The sequence below is a fragment of the Ahaetulla prasina genome, chromosome 3 (assembly GCF_028640845.1).
Source record: "Ahaetulla prasina isolate Xishuangbanna chromosome 3, ASM2864084v1, whole genome shotgun sequence".
Classification (NCBI taxonomy): Eukaryota; Metazoa; Chordata; class Lepidosauria; order Squamata; family Colubridae; genus Ahaetulla; species Ahaetulla prasina.
Window position 1 is genome coordinate 97,125,037 of NC_080541.1, and position 12,409 is coordinate 97,137,445.

The 12,409-nt window shown below is 38.8% G+C and overlaps 1 protein-coding gene across 1 annotated transcript in view; it reads left to right on the forward strand.

The window, feature by feature from the left end:
• MYO10 (myosin X) overlaps nt 1-12,409 on the forward strand; it is a 157,955-nt gene that overhangs the window by 55,778 nt on the left and 89,768 nt on the right. The window lies entirely within an intron of this gene.

The window sequence follows — 12,409 nt, forward strand, 5'->3', positions numbered from 1 at the left end:
TATTTATTTATTTAAACTTTTATACCGCCCTTCTCCCGAAGGACTCAGGGCGGTGTACAGCCTACATTAAAAACAGTTAAATATACAAACTTAAAATCACAATTAAAAAACTTATTCAATAAAGGCCAAGATTAAAACCGTCAAATTAACCATATTAAAATACCCACTAAAATTATTAAAAATTTAAAAATTAAAAAAATTTAAAATTCAGGCCAGCCCCGCTTGGATAAATAGATAGGTTTTCAATTCATGGCGAAAGGTCCGAAGGTCGGGTAATTGACGTAAACCGGGGGGAAGTTCGTTCCAGAGAGTACGAGAGTACGAGAGTTTGCAGGCAGCCCGATCAGGAGGGCGCGTAGGACTGACAGACCTCAGTACAGACCGAGGCTTTGGTCTTCTGTGAGTGTGGGCAGCCAGTCGAAGTGCTAAGAAACCGTGTTGTGGGTTTCGTGCCTTTTGAAAGTTTCCAGCGTCTGGGACCATGTTGCTGGTCTTGCACTTCTTGCTGGAAGTGGTGGCTTTTACATAGGTGCGGAGAAACTGTGTTGTCAGTTTTGCACCATTTTCACCTCCTGCAGCTGCGACTCCATTACTGGGCAATTTACAAACTGTTTTGACAGTTTGAAGCTTATTCCTGCTGAGCCTTAGACAGGATTCTGATTTTCCACACCTCCTAAAAGGATTAGTTCCAGGATTGGGATTAGCCCAGTTTAGTTCTATCAGTCACAATATCGCTGGAACCAGTGACCAAGATGGCAGATCATACTGGCTCACGCAGCAGCCATTCTCTTGATTCTTCCCTCATTCAGGGATCAGAGGCTTCTGATTCTAGGAGGGCTAGATCAGTTTCAACTAAATCATCTACCAGATCCAAGGCTAAGTCCTCCAAATCTATCTCTGTTGCTGCTGAGAAAGATGCCAAAAGAAGGCAAAAAGCCTTAGAAAAACCATTTGCTAAAGCACAACAACAACCAGAGGCAGCTAGGGCTGCACCACTCTCAATGAGCAGTAATGCAGCTAACAATTCCAGATAACAGGAATTACCCCCTCTGACCCTACAAGAGAGCCAACTAAACTGGTCTCCTAATGTTGACATAGGGCTGCAGAGTTTTCTCAAAACACCAGTTGTGGGGGATTATGTTCCTTTTTCTTCAGTGACCCATTCAGGATTGCTACCTATTTCCAGTCACAGGCCTTCAGTACCATCTGCCACATTTACTCTTACAGCGGCGAGGCTCTGCCCTGAAGAGAGTCTGCATCAAGATATCAGTAAACTGATGGCAGCAGCCGAGTACTTGGCGGACGTGATCTTAAACAAAGGCAAATTTGCCTCAAAGGCACTGGCGTCCAATGTCATCTGTTACCACCAACTGTTCATCGGTACCCGACTTGGGGCTTCTCCGTTGTTTTGCAGGCGCTCACATCTCCTCCGTTACAGCCTTTGGGGTTCGCCAGCATCAGACTACTTACCTTCAATGTTGCCTTTCTAGTAGCTATCACGTCAACACACAGAATATCAGAACTGGCGGCCCTGTCTGTCTGACAAGATTTGTGCATTTTCATCCAAATCAAGTCATGCTTTGCTTGAATTTGACATTTGTACCCAAAATTAACACCTGGTTTCACAGGACGCAAGAATTCATCTTGCTGGATTTTTGCCCGAACCTCAGGCACCCTCGCGAAAGACGCTGGCATACCTTAGATGTCCGCAGAGCTCTTCATAAGTACATAAAACGTATGGCTGGGTTCCAGCGAACAGAATCTTTCATTTCAACCCAGGTCTATGGGCAAGAAGATTTCGCCATCTACAATTGGTTGCTGGCTGAAGGCTTGTATCGCGTTGGCCTACGAACATCAGGCCAGGCCTACACTGGGCCGCATCACGGCATACTTGATCAGGAGCGCAACCACTACGGCAGCCTGGGCTATGTAGGCCTCAATCCTGGAAATATGCAGAGTGGCTACCTGGGCTTCCCCTTCGCCATTTGTCAGGAATTACAAATTGGACACATTTGCTTCAGCTGAGGCTGCGTTTGGGAGTCAGGTGTTACAACGGGTTCTACCAGCCAAGGGGACCCTGGACCTTTCTGTTTCCCACCCATCAGTGGTTTAGCTTGGGTATATCCCATGCTTGGACTCTCCAAGCAGCACACAGGAGAAGGAACGTTGGACTTACTTGAATGTTCTTTCTATGTGCTCTGCAGGAGACTCCAATCCCACCCTGGTTTGACATGCTCCGGGGTCCAGGAATGGTCGATTTCATTGGTTTGGCTACATCCTCTCCCGTTCCATGTCTTCGTTGAAAAAACTGAGGCTCAGCTGGCAGGAAGAGGCGTGGCCAAAGATTTTCCAACTCAGTCTCTGGCCAATCAGATTATTTGAATCCCACGCTTGGACTCTCCTGCAGCACACATAGAAAGAATGTTCAGATAAATACAATGTTCCTTTTCCCTACTGGTTCTGTGGGCATGGCTTGGTGGGTGTGGCAGGGAAAGGATACTGCAAACTCTCCATTCCCACCCTACTCCATGGGAAGGATACTGCAAACTCTCCATTCCCTCCCCACTCCCGGGGGAAGAATATTGCAAAATCTCCATTCCCATCCCACTCTGGGGCCAGCCAGAGGTGTTATTTGCTGAATTACTTAAAATCACCACTACCGGTTCTCCAGAACCTGTCAGAAACTGCTGAATTTCACCCCTGGATTAGAGTATTTCAGTTTCAGTACAACAGTGTTTCTCAATCTTGGTAAGCTTAAAATACATGGACTGCAACTCCTGGTTGGGGAATTGTGGAAGTTGAAGTCAAGCCATCTTAAACTTGCCAAGGTTGAGAAACATAGCTGTAGAGAGCAGTCAAATCAGAAGTCCGGTTTTTCATAAAAACTAAGCTTCATCAATTGGCCTTCAATAAAAGGTTTGGGAATGTAATATATTGAGTAAAAACTTTTTCTGAGCGCTTCTAGGAAATGAGATTTGGAAAGAGTATGGTTAATATGAGTCACTAGTAGATTAATTTTGCTGTAGCTTGGTTTATTCTGCAGAACTGTATAACCATAAACATTGGAAAGATGCTTGGTCAAGAACGATATGGAAAATTTTGGCACAATCGTCAAAGAAGTATTTTTCTTATTCCTATTGTAAACCCAGTTTTGCTTTTGGGCCACTGAAAAGATATATGTGAGTATGTGTCAAGTGCTTCTGTTTTAAAAGGTGTCTCAGTGAGCATTCACAACCTTTGCTTATTAGTTAATCAATCAGAAGTGCTGGGTTGATTTCAATCCATTATTTTAGCTTTAAAATATTCCCAGTAGTGTACAATGCTTGGTAATCTAACTGTATTTACAGCTGAACTTAAGTTAACCCTTATTACTTTGAGAAATGAAGAGGGGTTAAGCAAGTGGCAATCAAGTCCAAGAGGGCTTTTGCATAAGTTCATTTCTATGCCAGTTGTGGCTGGTCCTTGATTGGAAGTTCTTGTTCATACTGAGTTACACTTAGTTACTTTTCAACTGGGCTATTGCAATGCACTCTATATGGAACTATCCTTTAGAAGCAAAAGAGGATGTAATTGGTCCAGAAAACAGCAGCCCATGCAGTTTTTGATACGTTATGGTACATTTACACTGGTTCCCATTAGATTTCCAAGTGCAATTCTAAGTGCAGGTTGTTTAAAGACCTGCATGGACAGATAATTTGATTTTTTTTAAAACTGCTTTTATTGGTTTTTTTAAAAAGTAGCTGTATAAAAGTGTATTTTGATGCTTTTAATTTTGGCTGTGTAAACTCATTGTAACTTTGTATGCATATTGTTTGTGTGTCTATATAAATAGGAAAATATGCGTATGTGGCATTGCTTATCCTTCTGAGAAAAGCAGCATTGTGATGTTGTAACTCAAGCTCAACCCCATTTGAATACCACAGAAAGATAACACAACTATATCTGTTATTTTGGCAAAAGCAGCTGGAACATAAAATTTGTCCAGGAAGATCTACTCATAGTAAAAAGAAAGCAGTCGACATCTGCTTTGCTAGAATTGAAGAGGGAGGGGGGGACATGTCCAGTAGGAGGACAGGATAGCTTGTACTTTGGACTGCTGTCAAAATATCTTGACGGAGGACATGATAGCTTTGTGGGCTGCTGTCAAAGCAGCTTCATCCAAACAGGATTTTCTTAACTGGTTTATTTTATTATTTATTTATTTATTTATTTATTTAATCAAATTTATATACCGCCCTATCTCCCGAAGGACTCAGGGCGGTGTACAGGCATTTAAAAACACATAAATACAATATAAAAAACAATTAAAAAACTTATTCTAAAAAGCCCGTTAATTTAGAATTAAAAATATAGAATAAAACCCAATTTAAAACCGATAATTTAAAATCTAGCTCAGTCCTGCACAGTTAAATAAATATGTTTTAAGCCCGCGGCGGAAGGTCCGGAGGTCCGAAAGCTGACGAAGTCCGGGGGGTAGTTCATTCCAGAGGGTGGGGGCCCCCACAGAGAAGGCCCTTCCCCTGGGTGCCGCCAGACGACATTGCCGCGCTGACGGCACCCTGAGGAGACCCTCTCTGTGAGAGCGCACGGGTCGGTGAGAGATATTCGGTAGCAGTAGGCGTTTAGAATCAAATCAATTTCTGCACAGAAAAGAAGCAGCTGAAAACCAGTTTGGCGTAGGGCTTAAGGCTGCACGCTGGAAAGTAGGAGACTGTGGGTTCAAGTCCTGCCTCAACCAGGAAAGCCAGCTGGGTGACTTTGGGCCACTCATTTCCTCTCAACCCAACCCATTTCACAGGGAAAATGGGAGGAGGAAGTGTTGGAGTTCACCACCTTGAATTATATAAATTATATAATACCTTGAATTATATAAAATAATTTTATACAGGATAAAAATAAATACAAATACATAAAGTAAGTATAAATGTGCCCAGTGACATACTGCTACTTTTGTTGTATCGAAAAGCTTCCAAAAGCTGTTTTGATGTAAGATAGTTATATTACATTTTTAAATGATCTTTATTGATCATATATATGATTTGGAACTGGATGTCAGCTAGTATTCTTCAACTGGTGGTGGTATGGGCTGTAGAAGGAGATTGAAGAGATGCAACCTGCCCCTCCGAATTCATGGATAAGGGAAAGAGAGGGGAGCAGAAAATAAAGTAGTGTATCCAGTCTGTAATTGAGTACATTTCAGCATGTTGATTGAGGTCACATTTTTAAACTGAGTTAAAAATGTAATCAAGTCAATATTGAATATCTTAATTGAACATTATCATTACCTTCTTCTCTGGTTTTGCTTCTTTCAGTGCCGCAAAGGAAGGTTCTATTGGTTCACATTAGGTCATACAATATATTATATTTATTCATGTACCTCACTTGTAATTCCTGATTCATTTCTTTCCATTTGACTCTTACCTTCAAAATTATGCAGCAACTTACATATCATCATAGTTCATACTTTGCTGTACACTTGCTTCTCCATCAAGTATCTTTCTTGCCTCCCTTGTAGCCCTAAGGTCAGCTCCAAATATTAACATTAAAGTTCTCCAGATTATTGACCATCACTATACTTTATTATAAATCAATTCATGGGAGAAAACGGTACTGTGTGAAGAAGCATTTACTTTTAGATTGCCTTGGATTATTGACTGTTGAGCTCCATTGTATGACCTTGGATTATTCAGAAGGCGAAGATTTTTTCCTCTCTACTTTTTCCACATCTTCATTTTTAATACCATGTTTTTTTAGGAGAATATCAAATTGGTTAGAAGAGTTTTTCCAGGAGTAATCTTGTCTAGAGTTTTCAAGTTTATGACAACTTTTTTGAGCCATGGTAATCAAAAGTATGCACAGTATTTCAATTGTGATTGCATCAGAAGTTTCTAAAAAAACCAGAAGCGTGGCCAGCGCTACGGGCGAGATGGTCGCAAACCCTGATATCTCCGGGGTTTGCGCTGATATCCCCCCACCCAAGGGGTCCATCTGAACTTCGGATCAGACCATAGCTGCCTCGAAGGGGCAGCGAAGAGTGGGTGAGCCGCCAATGTTTTCATCTCCCACTTTGGCATGGAAAAAAGTATATTGATCAATCCAGACTAATAATGAATTGATTTCCCAAACTCTTTTTTTCAGGGCCAAAATACTTACATTTTGGCTTTAAAGGCAGGAAAAGTAATTGAGATAGTAAATTGATGCCTGAGTGTTATTCTTTTAGCCTGAAAATTGAGTATTCAAACAAGAGAATATTCTGCTCTATGTAAGATATTAACATCTGAAGAAAAAGGCTAGTCTGAATCTCATGTTCTTGATCTGTCAATTCTCCACACAGTGCAGATATTGTTTATTTTTTATATGGTAGAATGTTGACTTGATTGAGTCCCTGCTTACAAATAAAAGTGAAATAATTCCAATGCAGGTTTACCATTAGAGTAAAAATTAGACTTTAATTTGTATAAATTTTTAATGAGATCTTGTGTTCTCTTGGAATTGTACAGGTTTAGTCCCTAGCTAAAGCATGAATCATGGCAGTATAATTTAATTGCTTGATCACACTTTTTCAACACAGAGAAACTTTTGTCTCTAGCAGTACTGATGACTGCCTGAGGGTTTTTTTCATGCTCTTTTTAGAAAGCCACAAGCAAATTGCAGTTTATAGGGTGAGAAAGTAAAACAGAAAATGACTATAGAGGCAAATAGCCAAAGAGGTTGTAAAAAAATAATCAAACAAGGTGTGAAAATGACCTTTATGTATAAAGGTATTACTATAGCATATCGGATGTTGCATTAATCAAAAGAAACTCAAACAACGAAGTTAAGAAAGATTTACATTTGAAAAAAAATTGACAAAATGGATAAAATTGCATATATGTATTTTTCTGTTCAGCAAGATTACTTGTAAACTTTTAATCTGCATTTAGAATACAAGAATTTGAGATTTTTATTACTCATTTGTAACACCCAGATTTATTGGTACATATTTTATTGTACATAATCTAAAGTTTCTCTTTGAAGGAGCTGGGCAGTTCAGAAGTGTAATGAATAAATAAAAATAAATACATTTATGTAACATAAATCCCACCAGGCCCAAGGTTGACTCAGCCTTCCATCCTTTATAAGGTATGTAAAATGAGGACCCAGATTGTTGGGGGCAATAAAAGTTGACTTTGTATATAATATACAAATGGATGAAGACTATTGCTTAACACAGTGTAACCTGCCCTGAGTCTTCGGAGAAGGGCGGGATATAAATTCAAATAAAAAAAAAACAACTAGGACAAAAGAAAGAAAGGGTAAGGATCAGTGAGAACTACGGTAGTGCAGAAGTAAAACTTTGATTTAATGGGGTACCTATTAAAAGAGAATGTTTATTAAATTACAGTGGAATTTAAAATATTTTACCCATGAGTAAAATAGGAATAAGACTTCATGCATAAATGATGGATGAGATTTTACATAAGCACAGATAGCTGTTGTCCCTTGCATCTGAAGCCTGCTAAATCAAAGTCTGTTAAATGGAAAATTTACTTTAGGAGTAAGACCTTCTAAAGTAGTCCTCTTCCTTCTCTGAGTTTCAGAGAAAGAATTCATTTCCTTGGTCAGTCTTCTTGAGTCAGAATGTGATGTCTTCTGTTCTTGTTGGTTGTGCCCCCAATTCTTGCTACCCACCGCTTGTCTAATTAAAAAAAGCTGAGAAAATGTTAAAAGGAGAAGAACATACATCAATATAAGAACTGAAAGTAGGAGCCAAAGAAGAGTTGGGAGAAAAACAAACCTACGGAGAATCACATTCAGAGGCTATGCTGTTTGGCAAACTTGTACAAGAAATCTGCAGCCTTGAACAGTATAGCTAAGACCGCTGGAATGTGAGTTCTTCAGACTCATATGAGGCTGAAGTTCATATTAATGAATGCAAATGATAGTTTATTTCTGTTTAAGAAGCCCCAGAGTTTTATGGCAAATTATCAGGCCCAAGCACAGAGAAAATGAGATCCAATCAAATCCAACTCTTTATTTGCTTAAATCTAATAGACAGAATCTTGCCAAATTAAAGAAGCTATAATATTCTAATCTTCTCAATATATGCTATAAGATATTGGATGTGGTTATCCTGAACCTCTTCCCCTCACCCCATCCAGCGCAGCCTCTTGATTTGGGTCTCCGGGAAAGCTCTGAATTGGCAAAATCTTCCCCCTCTGTTGCTGCAGGTGCACATTCCATTACACCCACATAGTTATCGCCTTGATATGAAAAAGATTTTAATTTTATCTGTTTAATTTGGAAGTTCATCTGTATCGTTACAACAAAATTACAGCTACTGTCCGGATGGCATATATTGAACAAGCCAGCCTGAGTAGACCTTTCAAAGACATTACTACAGTATATATAAGGGATGCTCTTTTCTGCTACATGAATAATGCCTGCAGAAAAGGAATGAAACCTGGGACAGAGAGAGAGTGCAAGAGCATCAAACTGTCAGCTATAAAGTTTGTCACCCATAAAATCAGAAGTTCCATGTTCCAGTGCCCCTGTATACAATAAATTGGCTATTCACACCCTGAAAGAAAATAGAGAGTTTCTTCTGTGGATACATAGAAATGCTTTTATATCACCAACCTTATAACATGTAGAATATCAACAAACTGAAATTTTTATTACTCATTTGTAACACCCAGATTTATTGGTACAGATTTTATTGTACATAATCTAAAGTTTCTCTTTGAAGGAGCTGGGCAGTTCAGAAGTGTAATGAATAAATAAAAATAAATACATTTATGTAACATAAATCCCACCAGGCCCAAGGTTGACTCAGCCTTCCATCCTTTATAAGGTAGGTAAAATGAGGACCCAGATTGTTGGGGGCAATAAAAGTTGACTTTGTATATAATATACAAATGGATGAAGACTATTGCTTAACACAGTGTAAGCTGCCCTGAGTCTTCGGAGAAGGGCGGGATATAAATTCAAATTAAAAAAAACAACTAGGACAAAAGAAAGAAAGGGTAAGGATCAGAGAACTACGGTAGTGCAGAAGTAAAACTTTGATTTAATGGGGTACCGCCCTGAGTCCTTCGGGAGATAGAATGTTTATTAAATTACAATGGAATTTAAAATATTTTACCCATGAGTAAAATAGGAATAAGACTTCATGCATAAATGATGGATGAGATTTTACATAAGCACAGATAGCTGTTGTCCCTTGCATCTGAAGCCTGCTAAATCAAAGTCTGTTAAATGGAAAATTTACTTTAGGAGTAAGACCTTCTAAAGTAGTCCTCTTCCTTCTCTGAGTTTCAGAGAAAGAATTCATTTTCTTGGTCAGTCTTCTTGAGTCAGAATGTGATGTCTTCTGTTCTTGTTGGTTGTGCCCCCAATTCTTGCTACCCACCGCTTGTCTAATTAAAAAAAACTGAGAAAATGTTAAAAGGAGAAGAACATACATCAATATAAGAACTGAAAGTAGGAGCCAAAGAAGAGTTGGGAGGAAAACAAACCTACGGAGAATCACATTCAGAGGCTATGCTGTTTGGCAAACTTGTACAAGAAATCTGCAGCCTTGAACAGTATAGCTAAGACCGCTGGAATGTGAGTTCTTCAGACTCATATGAGGCTGAAGTTCATATTAATGAATGCAAATGATAGTTTATTTCTGTTTAAGAAGCCCCAGAGTTTTATGGCAAATTATCAGGCCCAAGCACAGAGAAAATGAGATCCAATCAAATCCAACTCTTTATTTGCTTAAATCTAATAGACAGAATCTTGCCAAATTAAAGAAGCTATAATATTCTAATCTTCTCAATATATGCTATAAGATATTGGATGTGGTTATCCTGAACCTCTTCCCCTCACCCCATCCAGCGCAGCCTCTTGATTTGGGTCTCCTGGGAAAGCTCTGAGTTGGCAAAATCTTCCCCCTCTGTTGCTGCAGGTGCACATTCCATTACACCCACATAGTTATCGCCTTGATATGAAAAAGGTTTTTAATTTTATCTGTTTAATTTGGAAGTTCATCTGTATCGTTACAACAAAATTACAGCTACTGTCCGGATGGCATATATTGAACAAGCCAGCCTGAGTAGACCTTTCAAAGACATTACTACTGTATATATAAGGGATGCTCTTTTCTGCTACATGAATAATGCCTGCAGAAAAGGAATGAAACCTGGGACAGAGAGAGAGTGCAAGAGCATCAAACTGTCAGCTATAAAGTTTGTCACCCATAAAATCAGAAGTTCCGTGTTCCAGTGCCCCTGTATACAATAAATTGGCTATTCACACCCTGAAAGAAAATAGAGAGTTTCTTCTGTGGATACATAGAAATGCTTTTATATCACCAACCTTATAACATGTAGAATATCAACAAACTGAAATTAGGTTTGTATAAATTAGTTTCAGGGATTTCTATCAAGCCTACAATTTTCTGATGAATGAGCATTCATGCTTATTATATGTTTATAATAATATGTGGCATATTCCTCCCAAAAATTTTGTACACCCCCCTCCCTAAATTTAGGATTTGGATTCCTCTAATCAAACTAACACTTATGCACCAAAAGCATACGTATTAATTGCAGTTACTTGATTGACAGTCATGAGGGTGGTTTTGGGTAAGAACTGCTTGATTCTCCAAATGTTTACTCCGAATCTCTTTACTTATAGTAAAGCCTTCTGAATGCAATCCAAGTTATTCTTAAGCTGGTTCTCAGAAGGTTTTTATCATTGTTCAAAGAAACGAAACACTCAGCTGTGCATACATGAGATGTGATGGTGCCTTTGAGCTCTGGCAGTTCCAACATCTGCTTTGTAAGGCTGATAATGAGAGCTCACACTTACATCACAGACATGGAAAGATTTTAAAAGATGTATAAGATTGTATTTCCAAAGCCGAGAGCTGTACAGACTCTTCTTTTCAGGGACCACCTCTGTTCAATCACATAGTTGTCCCATTAGGTCTGGCAGGAAGGGCATGCTTGGGTCCTATTAGGCCCCAAGAAAAGGGCCTTTTCTGTCATTGTCCTTGCCCTTTCAAGCATCATTTCTTACACATTAGATTGACTCCCAACCCTTCTAGCTTTCCGTATGGCCCTAAAAATGTCATTTTGCAACAGGCACCATACTGCTTGTGCTGTGGCTAAATTGATGGATGCTGGACTACCTCAGCCATGAATGTTGTAATATGGTTTTTGAGTTATTTTTATTGTTCTTAAATTGCGGTGTTGTTTTGATGTTTTTATATTGTTTTTTAAATTGTGGGCTGCGGGAAATCATATATTTGAGATGGGAGGCTGTACAAATTGAAATAACCAACAAACACTGGAGTTGAAGGACAAGTAGAAGAAGTTGGGTTTCAGAGGGAACTTAGGCTTTTCCATGTGGAACCACTTTTACCTCTCCCATCAGGTCAGGATGGGCAGTCCAGCTGAGGTTTTAGTTGCAGCCTAGAATAAATGAGCAATGGAGACCTTAGATCGGGGCAACTATGGCCCCTTCCTGACCTGTGGACTTCAACTGTCTCATGTTGGCTCAGTAATTCTGGGAGTTGAAGTCCACAGGTCATAAAGGGGACATAGTTGCCCACTCCTGCCTTTGAATCTAATATTGCAGGATCCCAGAAGCATGTCTTCTTGATGGCAGCGCTTGCCGTTTGGAACGACATTCCCACAGAGATCAATATTGTTCCCACCCTTAATGACTTTCCCAAAATTATTAAAAAAACTGGTTGTTTTCCCAAGCATTGGGATAATATGATTGTGGAACTCTGGTTTGTTACTGTTGCTCTAGGTTTTTGTTTTTGATATTGAGTTAGCCTTCTGGTCAACTGTGTTTTTTTTAATATGTGTTTTTTTTCCTTGTTTCATTTGTAAATTATCCAGAGACATTGAGGAGTTAGGTAGCCTCAAAACTGAATAATAAATATGTACTTTTGGATTAGGATTTCCAGGTTTGATTTTTTTTAATTAATAGATTTCATGATTGAAAAAACTGTAAAACCCTCACATAAAGTTTTGAAGAACTGGGTTCTCTAGTATAAAGAATTTCTCTGATAATTCTCAGGGTAAAATACTTATTTTTTTCTCCTCTACTCAGAACATTTCTGAGTACAAATGCTTTGCTTTCTTTTTAAATAAATTTATTTCATGCTTAACAGGGAAAAGTAGATTAGAATCACAATTATGGGCGTGTTGACAGATTTTTTTTTTAATTTTCAAATGTATGTTTTTATTTTACAGTAGATACAAGATTGTCATATATACATAGGGTGATTTTAGTTTGCATTAATTTGTTGGGTACTGTCCCTGTAAAATTAAGAAGCTGGCAATTGATACAGTTTATGTTTTAATGAACATCTACAAGACTTGTGTGTTTTTTTTCAAAAGCAAAAATAGAATTCATCTTTTTAAAATCG